Below are 22,216 nucleotides of genomic sequence, written 5' to 3'. Positions count from 1 at the left end.
GAATAAAAATTAAAACAGGTTGGTCTGTTTAAAGGAGTCTTAATTAGGAACAGGAATCGAAAGGTTTGAGAGAGAAACTGTAAAGTTTAATTGAGAATAGATCATTGAAGGCAAATGCTGTAATGAATGAATGGAAAAGCTCACCAGATACCTTAAAAAAGACATTTGCCTAACAAGGTTCTTTGTAATTACTGATATGCTTTACCTTGCCTTCAGGGGAGGAAGAAGCCATTTTACGTAGGAAATCTTGCTCTTTGGGGTCCGATGCATACTGTGCCAGCTCATACAGAACGTTAGTACGTGGAGGATTGGTAATATCCAGATAATACAACAGTGCTGTCCGGTATGTGGTTGGGCATGGGAATGGATGACTTTTATTGGACTCCTCTGGAACCATACAAACACAAATGAATAATTAACAGCACACTCAGTCACAGCAGAACATTCATTGCAAAGAGAATTAATAAAAATGTGTATTTGGAGCATTCAATATGCACAACATACCTTAGTTAATTTAATTTTAATATGCAGAAATCCAATAAAATAAGAAATAAAAAGGTTGGAATGTAAAACAGATTTTTTAATTTAATTTTTTAATTTTTTTTTGAAGAGTCACTGCTGTTGGAAAAAGTACTGCAGTTAGCTATAGTTCTGTTGAAAACTCCAAGTTTTCAAAACTCACTAATTTTGAATTATTTTCCTAAACCCTCACATTGTGGTCAGGTCTGAAATTTCATGCTCAAATTACAATTAACTCAATGCTTACACAGCCAGTGGCTTTTACTGTGCCATATTCTGGTTACATTAAACATTAAAATATTAACAGTTAAAATTGGTTATACTGTGTTTTAGTTAAATTGTCCCTTTCCCTCAGAAATTAACCAATTTTTCAATTTGAATAGGAGCCATTAAAATACGGTCACTCAACATTTATTAGTCATTTTTTCCTCCTACTTTTCCTTTTCTTACAATTTACCTAATTATGAAGCTTACGTTACACTTACCATCAAGATTCTTTAAAGAAAATACTACATCCAATTCTGAGTTCAGCACTTTGCCAATTTCAGTGACAATTGTTGAATCGTTCGTGGGGAACACTGCCACATGATCACCACTCTCATATCTACAACAGAAAGGAAAGCAATCACGAATAAGTAAGAAACATAAGTGTAAATAATCATATACCTACTTAGCTGGCCTTAAAGGTCATGCTGGAACTAAACACAGATTGTTGATTTAAAGTATCAACACAGGTATCATGTTGATTTAAAGTAAATGAAAAAAAGATTAAAGGAAATATGAAGCAAGATCCAGAATGTCATGGGGTTTGAAACATAATCCTTGAATGCGTGGTACAGACAGAAATCCTTACCACATTTAACAAGTGGCAAGACATAACTGGGTGATACACTGTGAAGAATTAATTCTTAGCACAAACAAATTATGTAAAATGGCATGACAGACTATTTAAAAGGAATGTTTCGCAGGGAAAAAAAATCATTATTTCTATGCTGTGGGGCTTTAAAACATCCCCCTCCACAACACAATTGCTGTACTCATAAATTGAATGTTGAATCTTATTGTAAGAAGGTTAAAGAGCAGGACTATGAAGTCTTGCAACAGCCATGCAAGGCTTTGGTGAGACATTAGAATTACAAGTTAGAGCACAGTTTTGGTTTGTTTTAAGGAATAACATACTTGGAGAAGGTGCAAGTTACACTAGATAGATTCCAAGGATGAGGGCTTTGTATTATGAGGAAAGATCAACTTGAATAGGCCTTTACTCTGAGATTTAGATGAATGATCCAAGGGGAAGATGCTTCACTGGTGAAATCACTATAACTAGGACACACAGTATAAAGGCACTTGTAATACTTAGCACGTAAAACTGAGACTTGGACTCAATCTTGTGAATCTTTAGAATTCTCCTCCTCATAGGGTTGTTGAATAGTCAAAGTTTTAGACTGCAGCTAAATCCAACATTAGAGAATGAGGCAGAAAAGCATAACAAGGAGGATGAGATTAGAATGATTGTATGGAAGATCCTATCAGGCTTGTGGAGCAAAAGAGGCTCCTCCTATTACAGTTCTTGTTTCATACAAAAGCAAAAGAACACTAACATACTTCAAGTTGTCACATTACCTTATCTTTGACCCACTGATGTCCAGCTCCAGGTGCATGAGGTGCCGTTCTCCTCCTTTATTCAGTTTTCGATTCAGTGTCACAGGTGCCAAAAATGGGTTCTTTGCATCAAAAGGCCTAAGGACATGAAAACACTGATGAAAAACTTGGTTTAAGAAGAACTTGATCAGATTAGTTAGAGAAGAAAGGAAGCCAGGAAGATTGAATTTTCTAAATGCATCAGTCTGGCCACCTTCTGATATAAACAAAAAAGCTACTCACTCGCTTCTTCCTGCTATCAATAGTTTTTTTAGAATTCACTATGGCCATAAATTTTTAAACTGGCTTTAACTTTTCTTACAATCTCCTTAATGCTTTTTCATATGGATCTTATAATCTTACCCTCTTGAACCAAAGAAGGGCAAAATTCTACTACATCAACCAGCCTGACTTTACTACCACATCAACCACCTCAATTTCACTACTCCTCTCTCCAATTCTAACCTCACTCCTTCTGAATGCACTGCTCTCCATCAGTTCATCTACCGATATCTTTTATAAACTCAGATCCTCACAGCTACCTGGACTCTACCTCTTTCCACCCTTCATTTGTAAAAATGCCACTCCTCCTCTCAATTCCTCCGTTTCTGCCGCATCAGGATGAGGTTCTTCATTCCAGAACTAATAAGATGTCCTCCTTCAAAAAAAGGGGCTTTCCTTCTTCCATCATCAATGTTACCATCACCCATATCTTTTCCATTTCGAACATGTCTGCCTTCACCCCATCCACCGACAACCCCACCGGGGAACCGGGGATAGGGTTCCTCTTGACCTCACCTTCCACCAGCCCCCCCCTCCCCCCCAGCTCCATGTCCATCACATAATTCTCTTCAACTTCCGCCATCTCCAGCAGGACCCCACCACCAAGCACATCTTTCCCTCCCCTAACTTTCTACTTCGCCCAGGGATAGCTCCCCATGTGACTCCCTTATCCATTCATCCCTCTCCGCTGATCTCCCTTCAGGCACTTATCCTTGAAAGTGGAACAAGTGCTACACCACCTTTCTCATTACCATTTGGGGCCCCAAAGAGTCCTTCCAGATGAGATGACACTTCACCTGTGAGTCTGCTGAGGTCATCTGTGGTATCTGGTGCTCCCAGTGTGGCCTCATGTATAATCAGTAAAACTCGACGTAGATTGGGAGACTGCTTTGCTGAACACCTACGCTCCATCCCCCCACCCCCAGAAAAAGCTGGATTTCCCAGTGGCCACCCATTTGAATTCCACTTCCCATTCCAACATGTCAGTCCATGGCCTCCTCTACTGTCGTGATTAGGCCACTCTCAGGTTGGAGGGACAGTACCTTATATTCCGTCTGGGTAGTCTCCAACCTGATGGCATGAACATAGATTTCTCTAATTTCCGTTAATCGCCCACCCCCCCCCCCCCAGTTCAATATTCCCTTCCCTCACCATAGCATTACCTGACTGTCACCTCCCTCTCGTGCTCCTCTCTCTTCCATGGTCTTCTGTCTTCCCATATCAGATTCTGCCTTCTCCAGCCCTTTATCTCTTTCACCACCTTCCCAGCTCTTTACTTCACCCTCCCCCCTCTCCTGGTTTCACCTATCAACTACTACTTACTTCCTCTCCTCCCCCTACTTCCTTACTCTGACTTCTCATCTTTTCTATCCAATCCTGATGAAGGGTTTCAGCCCAAAATGTTGACTGTTTACACTTTCCCACAGATGCTGCCTGGCCTGCTGAATTCCTCCAGCATATTGTGTGTATTATTTTAATTTCCAGTATCTGCAGATTTTTTTCTTTTGTGGGCAAAATAGATTATTCATCTTGCCTGTCCAGATCTGTCCCACTCTCCAGTTCATTGGCTACAGAACCAGTTTTCATTTTGTCTCCCTAAATGTGCATCCCACTGCCCTTAGAAAGCCCTTTTAAAAGCGATTCAAATATCTAATTTTCACTTTGGCATAGAAACACATTGCAGATTCTGTTATTGCTTTCCTTTGTACTATCTGAATGAAATGATTTATTGGGATGGCAGACAAAACACTCGTACTGTACGTCCGTACATGTGACATTATAAATCAAATTACTATCATCCGTCAACATCATTATTTGAAATTCTAGATTGAGGAGCAGAGCATCAGTTAAGATCATGACATAACACACTGCATTGTTTGACTTGCAGATTAAGTAAGCAGTGATTCGTTTATCAGGAATCTGCCAGTGTAATTCAATGACAGACTGAGTAAAATGGGTTTTCCATGCCTTCCAATTCAGCATCAAGACCTACAACACTACAAGACATCAAAGAGTAGGGGGAGACCAGATTATATAAACATAATTATATAATTATGAGAGGTATAGCATTAAAGGAGGGAGTGAGGAAGTTTCAAGGGGATATGTAGGGCAAGTTTTTCCTGTTACACAGAGTGTTGTAACACGCTGACACAGGTGGTGGTGAAATGACATAAGATAAAGGCATTTTGGAAAGGCACATGAATTAGGAGAATATGGATCACGTGTAGGATTAATTTAATTTGGCATCGTGCTCGGAGCAGATACTGTGGGCCTTTCCTGGTGCTGTACTATTCTGTTCTATGTTCTAATATCCCAGTTCACAGAGACTTGAGGTTTAGCAGTTGACAACTTGTATAAGAAAAGCTGAAAGTGTGGATGGAGTTACATGTGTTTCCAGTGTGACTGAGATCTAAAGTTTGAAAATCCTGATACATAAACCCAGTACTTCACAATATCAAAAGTTGAGGTATATCAGACTGAATGTGCATTTTTGTAGAATCTCCAAAAGGCTTGAACACATTACACCAAAAAAAGCATGCTGCAGTTACTTCTGCTATTTTACACAAAATCAAAAAATGTATTCTTACTTCCGTTTTGATGTCTTGACACCATACAAAATTCAATTTGAATCTTAAATAGTCTCAACCACTACATCATATTAACTTTCTAGACAATAATTATATGCTAAAATCAAGAAAAGTAAACACCAACTTAAAAGGACGTCAATGATATTAAGGGCTTAGGGTGCCTTTATATTTGAATAAGGGCTTGGTTTACTTAATTTAGAAGATCATACTGTGTACTGTACTCAGTATTGCATTAAATACTAGTATAGCTCATGAGTTCATCAAATAGGCTTGAACTAAATAAACCAAGTCAATGGGCCTAAGATTAGCAGTTTTGTTTTTATGACTAAGACATGCATCCATGAACTTTATTCAGTTAAGCAAGGTGATCAGCTATCCACATTCCACAAATAGCTTCACTCAGTTTTCATACTTCCAATTCAATAACTAACCAGGTGACTAGCCATCAACTTGCCCTTCAGAAACTATAGGAAGCAACATTTCCACCATGATTACTTTAACGCTGATGCTCAAAAGACTGCATCTTCAGAGCCCCTACTCCAATCCCTATATATTCACAATGGCATGGCCAGATACTGCTCCAGATTCTATCTACAAGTCTGCAGATGACATCACTGTGGTGGACTGAATCTCAAATCACTTGGCAGGAAGGAGAAACAGCCAAGTGAAATGGTGTCATGGCAATTCAATGTCAGCAAAATTAATGAGTTGGTCATTGAAGAATTCAGAGAGGGGGCAGTGCTCATGTTCCAGCTTACATTAATGATGTGAAGTCAAGAAGGTTGAGAGCTTCAAGTTCCTAAGAGTGAGCATCACCAGTAGCCTGTCTTGGCCAAGAAAGCACAGCCTCCATAATGATGCCCTGCTCCTTACTTTGAAACTTTGACTCCTGGTTTCAGTACCCCAGCCAATGGAACTAGCACCCCCATACCTACCATATCAAATCCCAAGAATTTTCTGGATTCCAGTGAAATCATCTCTTACTTTCTGAGCAGGAGTATAGGGTCATTCTGCTTAAACTCTCATTACATGATAAACCATCTTCAGAATCAATCCAGAGAGTCTTCAGAGCTCACTCAATTGCCAGGAAGTGAAACCAAATCTGTGTACAATCTTTCAAATGTGGTCTCAGCAGGGCCCTACATAAATGGAGCAAGACACTCAAATTCTCTTGCAATAATGATCGTTGTTTCAATGAATCAAGCAGTATCACGGCTCCTCTGAACACCAATACTTTTCAATCTTTCTACATGGAAAATGCACGTTTTCAAAGTGAATCACATTGAATTCCATCTGCCATGTCCTAACCCATTTACTTCACCTATCTACATTGCCCCAAAGACACTATGCATCACACTCAGTCCACAGCTTTGAATCGGCAGCAAATATGGAACTCCTCAATTTTCTGACAGATTTTCAGCAGTCTAGATTTTTCTATGAAATAAATAATGAACAGATCTTTCTTAAAAAGGCAGCTTTGGGCATGAAGCATTGCCTGAAAAGTAAAACGCTCAAAGTAAAGTTAACCTGCACAAAGAATAGAGAATAATAGAAAGGCAGAAGTGTGAATCAACCAGATTTCAACACTTACAAAACCCAGCCACATAAACATGAGTTTTGTTCGTGGGATGAAAACAGTTTATAAACTTTATAACCATAAAATTATTGTGTAATCACTTCTGTTGCAAGCTACAATCCAATATTTCCATGACTTGTTATATCAAATTAAGTCAGGTAACAACTGATGGAAATAAGCAGGATTCATTGGGTATATTTAAAGTGGAGTTCATACATTCATAGAAAGGGTGTCAAAGTTTACAGGGAGGAAGGAGAATAAGGGTCGAGAGGGAAAATAAAATCAATCATGATCAAAAGATGGAGTAGATATGATGGGCTGAATGACCTAATTCTGTTCCTATGTCTTATGATCTTAAATCAACCAGTAATCTATTGTTTGTACTTAACATAGGATGACTGCTTGTTCAGTGATAATGATTTTAGCAAAAGCAGAAATAACTAAGATAATTGTCAAAAACACTCACGGTTTCTGAATTTCGTAAGATTTGAGACGTCCCATTTCTCCAGTGTAGACTGTCTTCATGTTGATGTCTTTATGCAGCACCAACTCATATTGACGAATACTGCGAAAAAAAAGAGGTGATTTTATTAAATATTGCTTATTGCAACAAAGTTAAACAGATTACTTATAGAATGACATATAAGGCATGCAAATATGCAATGGAAACATATGACATATGTATTACATGGGTGGAGAGAGTACAGTAAAGATACCTGTGCTTTAGCAGTTCTCTCTATCTCAAGATATTCTTTATAGTCCGGGCACTACTTCAGTTCAAAAAAAAATCCACAAGTACATTACAGCTTGGTGTCAAGGATCTAAGGACTTGCATGAAGTAAATAAAACACCTCAGGCAAGACAAATGATCTGACAGCACTGATGATCACAGCAACGATTAAGGCAGTCTTACAACTGCAGCTGACTAAGTCACCACCAAAAAGAACACAGCCAGGAGTCCCAAGCCAACTCTGCAGAAAGGAAATTGGATGGCAAGAGACTTATGGGTAATTACCTAGGGCAAGAACCAGCAATTCTTGTACGAAGAATGAGACTATGCGGGGGGTGGAGTTTCAAGATGGCGACGTAAACATCTGCCTTTTAGGCGCTCTTCACTTTTCTAACTATAATCACCCTTTAATCAAATCTTTTCGAATTTAATCAAATGAGTTGATATTTTCAATTGACTTTTTTTTCCTTAAAACTATATTTGATCTAACTTTGCCGAACTTAAAATGGCTACAAGTAAGAAATCGTCTAAGGAGCCTTTATCTATCGATGCAATTTCTAATCTTCTGGACACTAAACTTGCAAGTTTGGAAAGCAAGCTGGAAAGTAAAATGGCAAGTTTGGAAGATAACCTGGAAAGTAAAATGGCAAGTTTGGAAAACAAGCTTACCACGAAAATGTCTGAACTTGAAGGAGCTGTTAAATCGCTTGATACTAAGTTTCAGTCGCAGGCAACGGATATTCAGCGGCATGAAGATAAGTTGGAGACTCTTGAAAAATTAATTGTTGAAAAAGCATGTACACTTGAGGAGTTGGATAAGAAGGTACAATCGACTCTTAAAGTTGTAAATCAGCATAAGTTTAAAATTACTGATCTCGAAAATCGATCTCGCAGACAGAATTTGCGAATTATCAGGTTTCCCGAAAAAGTTGAGTCCGGTGATTTAACTGAATTTTTCTCTAAATTACTGTGGGAAATTTTCGGTGATGAAGGTTTGGAAACTAAACCTGTTATTGATCGTGCTCACAGAGTTGCTAGGTTTTCGTCTATGACTGATAAACCACGAGCGGTGATTGTTCGCCTTCATTATCCTCGTGAGAAAGAGCTTTTAATTCGATTAGCTCGTAAAAAAGGTATGATTTCTTACAATAACTTCAAATTTCGAATTGTTGAGGATTATTCTTATGAGGTTATGAGAGCCAGAATCGCTTTTAAACCAGTGATGGCAGAGATTTATTCGATTGGACTTAAACAAGTTTTAATGTATCCAGCGAAGCTTAGAATTACGCTGAGCGACAAGTCAGCAAATTTTTAACACTCCGGAAGAAGCGAAGAAATTTGTTGAAGAATTTCGATCTTCTACTGCAACTTGAACTATGTGTTATGTGGAAGATTTTTCGGAGAGAGGATATCTTTCTATTTTAAGTTTTAACCTATGAAGCTGGGTTATAACTTTTTATTTTGATCTATGGGTCGGGTTTTTTTTTTACTATCATCATTGTTTATAGATGTTCTTTTTAATTTTTATAATATCTTTTTTTTCTTTCTGTTTTGGTTATATACGTTTATATTTTGCAATAATGATTTACTTTTTTTTAAGATGTCGTTTCTTTTTCCCGTAAGATTCTGTTTTTTGTAAGCATTTATTTGTTTGCCTGTACTCAGATATGGGACGAATGTTTTGGATTTTTGGTTTTTTTTAATATATATTGTACTGTTTATTATATCCCTTTTTTTTAAATCTTATTTTGTCTTTTAAGAGATTGTTGAACTCACATTTGTATTTAGTAATATGGCTTTTTCAAAATGGCGTTTCTTCTTCCCATAAGTCTTTGCTTTTGAAACGTCATCTTGTATTTGAACATGGGATTTTTTTTTAAAGGTATATTACACTTTTAAATTTTGACGTTTATACTTTTTTTATTAATGATTGTTTGTTTTATTATATTAGTTTTCTTTTATTCTGATTGATATATATTTTTTTTTGCAACTCTATCTTAATTTGGGTGTTATATAGTTTTCTTTTAATCTTTTTATAGAGCTGCCATCTTGAAATGGGGGTAATATTAGTATTAGATTATGCGCCTGCCGCTTGGCTTTTTTTCGAAGGGTGGGGGGAGGGTGTAGGGATCTTTTTTCACGCTTTTGCTTTTTATTTTTTTGCTTTTAGTTTATGGGCCGACTTTAAATTATTAATATTGTTGAGGTGTCATGTTCTCCAGTTGCTCCTGAATCAATTTTCCTCCTTCCTGAATTGTGGGTTATGTGTCTTTCTAACCTTTTATGATACACACAACTAATATTAGTATGATGGATAAATCTGTTAACTTTATCTCCTGGAATACTAATGGTTTAAATCATCCGATTAAACGTAAAAAAATATTTAAAGTATTCCATAGACTGAATGCTAATATTATCTTTGCACAGGAGACCCATATCAGGAGGGAGGATAATCAACGTTTTTTTAGGTTCTGAAAGGGTCAACAATTTCACTCGAATTGTACCGCTAAAATTAGGGGTGTGTCTATTTTTATAGACCCCTCAATATCGTTTACACATCATGAAATTGTCTCTGACCCACAGGGTAGATTTTTGTTGATAACTGGTTTACTTTTCCATCGGAAAGTTGTTCTAGTTAATATTTATGCTCCAAACTTTGACTGCCCTGAATTTTTTAAACGTTTACTTACTTCCCTTCCTAATCTAAATGAATATATGTTGATAATGGGTGGAGATTTTAATTGTTGTTTGAATCCTTCGATGGATAGATCTAAACCTATTCGTACTCTTCCGAACAGATCAGCCCTACTTATTAATTCATTTATGGTTGACTCGGGAATTACAGAAATATGGCGGTTTTTGAACTCTAAAGATAAAGAATTTTCATTTTTTTCACATGTATATCATAGCTATTCTAGAATTGACTATTTTCTTATTGATCATCGGTTATTAACGGATGTTATTGATTGTAAATATGATTCTATTACTATTTCGGATCATGCACCTTTGAAGTTATCTATTAAGATTTCGGACTATTCCAATAATATCAGATCTTGGAGGCTTAACGCTACTTTGCTTCAAGACCCAGAATTTATCACCTATATAAAACAGCAAATTGACTTGTTCTTCTCAACAAACTGTACTGAAGAAATCGACAGAGGAATACTTTGGGACTCTTTTAAGGCTTTTATTCGTGGACAAATTATCTCATATTCTGCTGGTAAAAGAAAACAAAGATATTTAGATATTGCTTTATTAGTGGATAAAATCAAGGAAATTGATAAGATTTATTCCGTGACTCCTACCAAAGAACTTTATAAGAAGAGAGTTGAGCTTCAAATGGAACATAGTTTACTATTATCTTCTTCAATTGAAAATCAATTAATTAGGACCAGGGCTCAATTCTATATTCACAGTGATCGTACTGGTAAACTGTTAGCTAATCAATTAAAGGCTATCTCGACTAAGCGACAAATTATTAAAATTCGCAAACAAGACAGTAATTTAACTACTGATCATAAAGAAATTAATAATACCTTTCAAGATTTTTATAAATCTTTATATCAATCAGAATTTGATGGTGACCAGTCCATGATAGATAATTTTTTTAACAATTTGAATATGCCTAAACTGATTGATGAAGACCGTAGCCTGTTAGATGCTCCTGTTTCTATGGTGGAAATAGGAGAGGCTATCTCATCAATGAATTCAGGGAAAGCTCCTGGTCCTGATGGTTATATAGTAGAATTTTTTAAAACTTTTTCTTCTTTGCTCTCTCCTTGGTTATGTGAAATTTTTAATGATGCGTTTGCTAAGAAGAGATTACCTCAATCTTTTTATGAAGCTACTATCTCTCTAATTCTTAAAAAAGATAAAGATCCTACTTTATGTACATCTTATCGCCCTATATCACTATTAAATGTAGATTCTAAGATTCTTACAAAAATTTTAGCTATTAGATTAGAAAAAGTGCTATCACAGATTATTTCAGAAGATCAAACTGGTTTTATGAGGAATCGGTATTCCTTTTTTAATGTTAGAAAATTGATTAATATAATTCATACTTCACCACCCACAATCCCAGAATGTGTTATTTCATTAGATGCTGAAAAAGCTTTTGATAGAGTTGAATGGATATATTTATTTAATACATTGAGAAATTTTAATTTTAGTCCTAACTTTATATCATGGACTAAATTAATATATCATAAACCTGTTGCTTCTGTTCTTACAAATAACTATAGATCCTCTTTTTTTCAATTATCTCATGGTACGAGACAAGGCTGTCCCTTAAGTCCTTTATTATTTAATATTGCATTAGAACCTTTAGCTATTGCTATTCGTGAATCTCCTAATATTTTTGGTATTACCCGTAATGAGAAGTTATACAAATTATCACTTTATGCTGATGATTTGCTGTTATATATTTCTGACCCTGATAGGTCTATTCCCGCTATTTTATCCTTGTTGGTTCAATTTGGTACTTCTTCTGGTTATAAACTAAATTTAGATAAGAGTGAATTATTTCCTTTAAATGCACAAACTTTATTGAGTGATAGGATACCATTTAAAGTTGTTACTGATAACTTTACCTATTTAGGTATAAAAATTACCAAGAAATATAAAGATTTATTTAGACTGAATTTTTTACCTATGCTTCATCAAATTCATCAACTTACTACGAGATGGTCTCCTTTGTTTTTATCATTAATTGGTCGGATTAATGCTATTAAAATGATGATTTTACCGAAATTTTTATACTTATTTCAAGCCCTACCAGTTTTTATTTCTAAATCTTTTTTTGATAACATTGATTCAAAAATTTCCTCATTTGTGTGGCAAAATAAAAACCCTAGGTTAAGTAAAAAACAATTACAAAAATCTAAAAAAGATGGTGGTTTAGCTTTACCCAATTTTAGATTTTATTATTGGGCAAATAATATTCGTAATTTAATGTATTGGAAACTAGATTTGGATTCACCACTGTGCCCACAGTGGGTAAATTTGGAATGTAATGAGGTAAAGGGATATTCTCTATTCTCTGTTCTTGGTTCTTGTCTTCCTGCTGATTTAGTTAAATTTAATAAACAAATATCTAATCCTGTTACTAAACATACATTACGAACTTGGTTTCAATTTCGTAAGTTTTTTACTTTGAAAAACTTTGTTCTTGATAGCCCTATCTTACTTAATTTCTTTTTCAAACCCTCTTGGACAGATCAAGCTTTTAACATATGGAAAAGGAAAGGTATAAAATGTTTTCGTGATCTCTTTTTTGAAGATACTTTGATGTCATTTGACCAACTTTCCAACAAATTTGAATTACCTAAATCTAATTTTTTCAGATATTTACAAATTAGAAATTTCTTACATAAAGTTTTACCATCTTTTCCTAATTCAACTTTGGTGGACTTTACAGATTTGATTTTTACCTTAAATCCTTGTCAGAAGGGATTAGTAGCTTTTATTTATAATATGATTATGAAGATACAACCAGAAATATCAGTTAGAATTAAACAAGAATGGGAAAAAGAACTTCGATATAATATATCAACAGATAAATGGGAAAAAATTTTGCAAATGGTTAATTCTTCTTCTATATGTGCTAAACATGCTTTAATAAATTTAAAATTGTACATAGAGCTCATATGTCTAAAGATAAACTTGCTCGATTCTATTCTCATATTAACCCTCAATGTGACAGATGTCATTCAGAAGTGGCCTCATTGACCCATATGTTTTGGTCATGTCCCACTTTACATAATTACTGGAAGGACATATTTACTACTATTTCCTCAATTTGGAATATAGATTTACAACCTCATTTTATTACTGCAATTTTTGGCATACCAAATGAAGATGGTAATCAGTTTTCCCCTTCAATCAGACGAATGATTGCTTTTGTAACATTAATGGCCAGAAGGTCTATATTACAAAATTGGAAAGAAGTAAATCCTCCTACCACGTTTCCATGGCTTTCTCAAACTATTTCTTATCTGAGCCTGGAAAAAATTAGAAGCACTATTTTTGACTCATCAATTAAATTTGAAGAAACTTGGAGACCGTTTATTCGACATTTTCATATGAATTAATTTGGCCCTTTCCAGACCTTCTTTCTGCTTATTCATGTTCAGGTATGGAGTTCTGGAGTTTGTTGACACTATCATATACTTGTAAACTATTATTATTGCCCATGTTAGTTTAGTTTAGAGTTTTATTTTTCTTAATATATACTTTTTTTCACATATTTTCAAATTTTTTTTTCTTTCTCTTTTTTAATGGTTATTTTTGTTTTTTTTCATATATAATCATATGGACTTGATTGATTAAGGTATTTTCTTCTGTTGACGTTTAATAGGATATTGTTATCTTATTATCAACGTGATTTCAAGTCTATTGTATTCATAATTTACTCATTATTATGTTATGTTTTTTTTGTGTATATATGAAAATCAATAAAAAGATTGAAAAAGAAAAGAAAGAGACTATGCACATATTTGTGCAAAATAGAATACTGCGACTTAAGCTGACTACATAGACGTACAATTTTGTATGTGTGAATATTTCAGCTTATTCAGACAATATGGAAATGTAATAGAGGAACAGTGAAAATTGATGGTAATGGTGAAATGATAAAACATTCACAAAAAGGCAATGCAGGTGCCGACAAAGCCATTTTAATTGGAAAAAGTGTTCAAAAAAATACAAATTATCAAATCCTCCCTGGAAAGCTGATTTGTTTAGTGGTGTGCAAAGCTTGCAGATCATTTTAATCAAAAGCCCTCAAATTATAGAGTACAGATTTGCAACAAGAATTCAAAAGATGAGACCAGTAGCTAGTGTATTGTCTGAGCAACACTAATGGTAGTATTAATAACTTAAACCTGTCACTTTATGAGAACACACATGGAATAGCAAACTTGTTTAAAATAGCTCAACCAATAAACAAATTTTATCATAGTTACTGAATGCACAGAATCATTGAGTCCCACATTTGACCACGCTAATATACCACGCAGTATAGGTCACAAATATGATAGCGCTTAAAACAACAACAAAGCTGCAGGCTTAAAAGCAGAATATGACATCCATGGGCAAGATTGACATAAGCTGTTGTTGGATGTACAGGTCATCCTAAGACAAGGACATCTACTCTTGAACTGTTCACAACCCAAGCTGTCTTCAAAACGCAAATGCAGCCATGAATCACATTCACAGGTGGCAGTGCGATGGTGTGCAAATCCAAACTACTGTCCAAAATGCTTATACAGTATTTATGGGCTGTACACAAGTTGGGCATTTGTAACCTGGGGAGGACTTACAGCAGGAGCTTTCGATGTTTGTCAGTTCCAACAAAGAAAGGGCACTTCTATACAAGCTTGGAACAAAAATAGCTAGCCAAAGTTATGGTGGCACTTCCTTCACAAAATAAGTGTTTGCAATAAAGTCATATTGTACTGAAGGTAGTGAGAACAATGGTGCTTCTGACAAGGTTGAGAAACAGAACTTGGCAACAAATAATTAGAAATAAATAATATCGTGAACTTGAAGTTCATTTGGATGCTGAAAACTTGATAGATGAGACTTTTACTAAGGTGCTACTGCCCAGAGTGCAGTAGATAGACGACCACCAGAAGTAAGGAAGGGTGTGGTAAGAGTTAGTGCAGGGTCCCCTGTGGCCATTCCCCTCAGCAACAAGTATATCCTTATGGATACTGCTCGGGAGAAGACTTACCAGCACACATCAGCAGCAGCCAGGCCAGTGGGACTATGGTCAGAATCAGAATCAGGTTTATTAGTGCCGACATGTGACATGAAATTTGTCAGTTCTGAGGGTCAGCAGGGAAGAGAAAAGTCAGGCAGAGCAATACAGATAGGAGACTCAATAGTTAGGATGAACAGCAGAATCTGGCTAGAGGATAGCGTGTTGACTCCCAGGTGACAGGCTCCAGGAAGTCTCTGTGCAAGACAGATAGGAGACTTAATAGTTAGGATGAACAGCAGAATCTGGCTAGAGGATAGCGTGTTGACTCCCAGGTGACAGGCTCCAGGAAGTCTCTGTGCAAGACAGATAGGAGACTTAATAGTTAGGATGAACAGCAGAGTCTGGCTAGAGGATGGTGTGTTGCCTCCCAGGTGACAGGCTCCAGGAAGTCTCAGAGCAGATGCAGAAGATTTTCAAGAGGGAGGGTGAGCAGCCAGAGATTGTAGTACACATTGACATAGGCAGAAAGGGGGAAGAGGTTCTGCACAGTGAGCATAGGGTGTAGGGAAGAGGGTGAAAAGCAGGACAAGATAGTTATCTCTGGATTACTCCCAATACCACATGCCAGTTAGGAAAGGAATAGGGTGATATTACAAAATAAGTTGATACAGAAATGGTGTGGAGGGAAGGATAATTGGGATCTCTTCTGGAGAAGGTATGACCTGTACAAAAAGGATGGGTTACACCTAAACAAAAGGAAGACCAATATTCTTGCAGGCAGATTTGCTAGAGAAGTTGGGGAGGGTTGAAACTAAATTTGCATGAGGATGGAAACTACAGTGATAGAGCTGAGAATTGGTTTACAAGTCAATGTAGTATGTAGTGACACTGAGGAAGGAGAGAGATACGAAGGAGCAAAATTTCAGTCAATAGGATGAGTTGAAGTTAGCCGGCTGGCGGTATAGTGGCATCAGTGCAGGACTATGGAGCGAAGGCTCCCGAGTTCAAATCCAGCCAGCCCCCTTGCACACTTTCCATCCGTGGAAAAATCAGTAACATTAAGAATTGGCCTAATACAATGCTTAGTTGGAGACTCACCTGGAATCATCGCCAGTGGCTTCCACTCCAAAGTGCTCACATACCGCTGGCCAGAACTGTTCCCGCCACATGATGAAATCCTCCTCTAGGCTATGAGATTTCAAAATAAATCCCAGAGATATTACAAATCAAAGCCAAAGTTCAAATAAAACTTTAGAATTTAGACAAGATGACATGGTATGTCCCAAATAAATGCCATGCTGTGTAATACATTATAGTTTTGCAGTTATCTAGTAGTGGGAAGAATACAAAAGGGAAAAATTGGCAGATGCCTGAATTTCAGAGCATGAACCTTACTATCCTCTCTTTGGTATTCAAGAATGAAGTATTAAATCCCTGTACCTTTTCTTGCTTTCCAATCAAGTTTTTCCAGCCAAATTTGATAAATCAATGTTTGCATCTGAAAAGTCAGCTTCATTCACTGTTTTTGAATAGAAATGGAATCAAGCCAAGTGTGAAATAGTAAGAATGAAAATACTACGAGATAGGGAGGAAGAAACTGTGCCAGCTGAACCTCATTCTTACCCACGAGTCAACAAGCCACAAAAGATCATAGCAGAAGGAAGTCATTTGATGCAACTTCTGATTCAACATTAAAGGTCTGCTTGTTCAAAAGAATCAACAGCTCAACTATTTAGACTTCATTGCTTAATCTTTGCTTAAGGACTTATCACTGCTTTACTGAAAGGAACAAATTAACACAATTGCATAAGTCTTACAAGTTCAAAACACTGGATTTGGCTTTGTAAGAGTTTTTCCATGTTGCGAGATATTTTAAAAATAACAATACCTAAAATGTTGAGTTCCTGTCTCCAAACATACACAATAGCATTCAATGATTAAAATCTTGAATATGGAGCAATACCATAAACAAGTGACCGGATATTCAACTGAGCCAATCAAATGTGCTGCTCTTAAAGAAGAGCATTGTCTGTGAACATTAAGTCATAACAAGCTTCTTGTGCAATTACACTCACTTGCCATCATCATCTCCCAGACCGAGCTCAAAGATCCTTTCTGCTCCCAACTGCTCCATTCTTTTGTTTACATACTTTCCCATTGCATTAAAGTGTTCATAAGTTTTATTTCCAAGTCCAAAGACCTTTGAGAAAAACAAATTTAATTGTTTTCCATCCAGATAACTCTGAATATCCAATTCAATAATATACGTTGACAACAGATCATTGATAAAATATATTTTAAAGAGTACATTATCAATTTACTTATGAATCTGTCTGCTTCTGGAGCAACAGTTACATATAAATTATGAAGGAACTTGAACCACTCTAATCACAAAATATGACTAAGGCAATTAACCCCAATTCAATATTTCAATTTAATCTAAATCAAATTTTCTTTAACTATTATTGTTACTGACTCAGAAGGTTAAATGTAAGACAGAACTTTCTCATAAAAGACAACTCTCCTTGATAAATTACTTTAAATGATGGTTACTATCAATACTTTGCCCAGTACTAAAATTGAACAATCTGGCCACAAATTAAATTTATTTTTTTACAGTAGTGAAACATTAGTAGTCTTCTAATCCCCCAGCACCTAGTTTCAGAGCCTCAGACCACCTTTCTATGTTCCTTTTTCTCCCCCACAGGCAAAGTTATTTCATTGAACCAATTAATTTTTCCATTAAATAGGCTTAAGGACTAGAGGACATGATTTGAGAGTTAGGGGGCAGAAGTTTAAGGGAAACACGAGGGGGTATTTCTTTACTCAGAGTGATAGCTGTGTGGAATGAGCTTCCTGTAGAAGTAGTAGAGGCCAGTTCAGTTGTGTCATTTAAGGTAAAATTGGATAGGTATATGGACAGGAAAGAAGTGGAGGGTTATGGGCTGAGTGCGGGTAGGTGGGACTAGGTGAGATTAAGGGTTCGGCACGGACTAGGAGGGCCAAGATGGCCTGTTTCCATGCTGTGATTGTTATATGGTTATATGGTTAAGATTTCATGTCTTTTTATTCAATATTGTTTAAATGCATAAATACATTAAAATCATCTGATTAGGGCATGGTAGAAAGCTTTATAAAATCCCAAATGACTTCCTACCCCACAATACGTACTGCATATTTTACACCAGAGAGATCTGTCTCAGTTTCCTGCAACCAGTCATAGAAGTCTTGTGCATTGTCAGTGGGATCTCCTTCTCCATACGTAGCCAAACAGAAGACTGCCAAGGAGTTTTCTAGTTCAGTAAGTCGACTTAATTCAGACTGAAAGGAATAGAAAATTTCATCCCAATATCAACTGTGGAATACAACCAATTGCAAGTGCATCCTTAATAAATTCAGGACTATATAATGTTATTTTATAACCACTAGATTAATAGTGAAGTATAACTCCTGCTATAATTGGTAAGAGGCAATGTCTCACAAGCACCAAATAACCCAATTACCTTCGAATGGACTAAATAAGAGCAAAATGCAGTTAAACTTCCCTTTTACAATATATTGTGAATTTTCCCCACTACCAAATAACCAAATTACCTTCGAATGGACTAAATAAGAGCAAAATGCAGTTAAACTTCCCTTTTACAATATATTGTGAATTTTCCCCACTACCTGAATACATCATAACAAAGGAAAATATTTATTCATTAAATCACAATCTAAAAGGCAGTTTGTGGATTTTGCTACTTGGAAATTGCCTATTTTCTTACAAATGACGTAACTTCAGAAATATTCATTTGTTATTAGCTGCTATATTTTTTTGAACTCCAGCTTTGAAAAAATCCTTGAACTGCAATGAGTTTCTTCTTATCCTGATGTGATTGAACCTCTACACATAATATGCCTAATCTACTAGACTGTGAAGCATTAATCAAGTGTCCTGGAAAGGGACTTGAACCCACACTTAAAAAGCTGTTAACATGGTTTATCCCCCTTCAATAGGTTCAAGTCCTCACAATCTGAATAAAGCCCAACTTTGTTGCTTACTGGCTTGCCCTCTTTAGCTTTTACGTATTGAATAGTTTGAAGTGGGCTTTATTTAAATACTTTACTTTTATTGTCACCAAACAACTGATACTAGAGCATACAATCATCACAGCGATATTTGATTCTGTGGTTCGTGCTCCCTGAAGTACAAATCAAAATAAATATAATAAAAGTTTAAATTATAAATCATGATTAGAAAATAGAAAAGGGAAAGTAAGGTAGTGCAAGTCAGGTCCAGATATTTGGAAGGTACGGCCCAGATGCGGGTCAGGATCCCTTCAGCAGTCTTATCACAGTTGGAAAGAAGCTGTTCCCAAATCTGGCCGTACGAATCTTCAAGCTCCTGAACCTTCTCCCAGAGGGAAGAGGGACAAAAAGTGTGTTGGCTGGGTGGGTAGTGTCCTTGATTATCCTGGCAGCACTGCTCCGACAGCGTACTGTGTAAAGTGAGTCCAAAGGTGGAAGGTTGGTTTGTGTGATGTGCTGGGCTGTGTTCACGATCTTCAGCACTTCTTCCGGGACAGGACAACTTCCATACCAGGTTGTGATGCACCCTAGAAGAATGCTTTCTACTGTGCACCTATAAAAATTTGTGACGGGACAGGCCAAATTTCTTCAGCTTTCTCAGGAAGTAAAGGCACTGGTGGGCCTTCTTGGCAGTGGACTCTGCTTGGTTAGACCAAGTCAGATCATTTGTGATATTCACCCCAAGGAACTTAAAGCTTTTGACCTGTTCCACCTGCGCACCACCGATGTAGGAGTGCGGTCCGCTACTCCTTCTGAAGTCAGCAACCAATTCCTTCGTCTTGCTGACGTTGAGGGATAGGTTATTGTCTTCGCACCATGCCACCAGGTTCTAATTTCCTCTCTGTACTCAGACTCATCATTTCCCAAGATATGGCCTACAATTGTGGTGTCATCAGCAAACTTACTTATTGAGTTCGATGGAAACTTGACTACACAATCATGGGTGTACAGTGAATACAGCAAGGGGCTGAGTACACAGCCTTGTGGGGCACGGGTGCTCAGAGTGATTGTAGAAGAGAGCTTGTCCCCTATCTTTACAGCCTGGGTCCTGTCTATAAGGAAGTTGAAGATCCAGCTGCAAATCTGGGTGCTAAGACCCAGGTTCCAGAGCTTAGGAATCAGTTTATTTGGAATGATGGTATTAAAGGCAGAGCTGTAGTCAATGAAAAGGAGCCTTCCATATGTGTCTTTATTCTCCAGGTGTTCTAAGGAGGAATAATGAGTTTACTTAAGAAGAGAATGAGGATTTGAGGGGAAAGATTTTCTTGAGTGATTGATATCTGCAACGAGAAGTAACCACTATGTTTGAGAGCCATTTAGAAAGGCATTCAAGTAGGCAAGGCATACAGTATACAGTCCTAATGCAGACTGATGGGATTAGTGTAGATGGACATAAAGGTCATCACAGATATGATAGTGTAAAGGGCATGTCACTGCACTGCATGGCTCTGTGACTTCTTAATTCAGACTGTGGAAGTCAGGCTGAAATCAGCATGACACTTAGTGGTTAAAACTGAAAAAAAAAACAAATAACAAAATGTAACATGTATGCCAGTTCAAAACACTAAATATTTTAATTCCTACATTTCACTATGGTGCACCAATTAGTCAGTGCACCTACAAAAGTATAGGAGGATATACTACTGAGTTTGGAATGAGCAAATCCCAATTTCTTAAAGAAATCATTCATAGTAGGGCTGGCCTATTACTGGTTGCCCTTTTACTGGCTAACTTGGCCATTTCAGGTGACTGTTAAAAACCATACTGCTGAATGCTTTGGATCACAAATAGGCCAGACAATCCTTTTCTCTGAAAGTCAGTATACTAGATGGATTAGCCACTACTGCCAATCCCTTTTGGCCTTCCCTTGAACAACATTGGTGGCATGGAGAGGGGAGACTTGCAGCTTGGGCAACTGCCGGTCTTCCATAAAACAAAAACCTTGCCCAGGCTTGCACCCTGGAAACTTTCCAAGGTGCAAATCCATGGTCCATCGAGACTAATGGAGGCCTACACTACTGCCAATGCTAGCTTTTTATTCCCGATTTATCCAATTATTTAAAATTTCCTATCTACCCTGGTAAATCTGACTTCTCAGGGCTCAAAATTATTATTGAACATTCTATTTGTTGATAATTATCGTTATGTTGTCAGTTTGCTTACAAATTCCTGTTTTTTCAATACAGCCACATAGCAATAATGCAGCCATAACTGTCCAGGAATCCACATTATATAAGCTGTCAGGCAATCACAGCAGATCTTCTTTATCTATTTAGTCTGCTCTGCCCACACACCTGAAGTACAGCTCTATGTAGACCTAGCCCCATTACCCTTTACTTCAGGGTTATAAGCACATTTCATTGTGGGTGGAAACAAGAGACAAACCAGTGGAAAATAAGCAGATTGAGGAGATAACTCAGATCTCCGATTTTACATTCATAATCAAAACGTGTGCTCTGGTAATGGATTATTTTTTCCACAGCACTCCCAGGATGGTCAACTTCTTACTACTATTCCCCAATTCAAATCTATCTCCTTCCCATAATCCTGAATTCACTAGAATCCTAAAATTTCATCTCTCCTTTTATGCCATGTGAATATTGCCAATAGTTGCTTATCTAGTTATTTTTCTAAACTCTATGACACAATTTGTTCTCTCTAAACATTTGTAGGAGAAAAGAAATAGACCTGTGTTCCATTTATGCCACATTCAAGATGGAGGTTTGTAACCAAATATTTCTGAAATACCAGCACCACTGCAATGCCAGAAATGCAGCTGGCAATCTGTGCTCATTGCAACCCTATAAATTATCATGAGACAATGCTCAAACTTAAGAAATGATAACTCAGGGAATAAATATTAATCAAGATGCAGGGGGAATTCTCAACCCTGGTTACAATCAAACAGCATAGTGCAGGTAGGGTTTAATTTATTGCTCCAATCTTAGATGGCACCTCTAACCATACAGTTCCCTTTGATGTCTGGCAGCTGCACTCACTTTTTATGGTGGATGGGCATCACTGGTCCTCATCCATCTCCTAAATCTCTCATGACTGCACACCCCAGTACACCACTTCAGCTGGCAGGCGTGGTGTTAACCAAG

General features: G+C 36.8%; 1 pseudogene; it reads right to left on the bottom strand.

Moving 5' to 3' along the window:
• Window positions 1–22,216, bottom strand: part of LOC132395873 (NADPH--cytochrome P450 reductase-like) — a 116,680-nt pseudogene that overhangs the window by 16,825 nt on the left and 77,639 nt on the right.

Source organism: Hypanus sabinus, chromosome 6 (genome assembly GCF_030144855.1).
Source record: "Hypanus sabinus isolate sHypSab1 chromosome 6, sHypSab1.hap1, whole genome shotgun sequence".
Taxonomy (NCBI): domain Eukaryota; kingdom Metazoa; phylum Chordata; class Chondrichthyes; order Myliobatiformes; family Dasyatidae; genus Hypanus; species Hypanus sabinus.
Note: the sequence above shows the minus strand (reverse complement) of the source record. Positions and strands in the feature narration are given on the sequence as shown.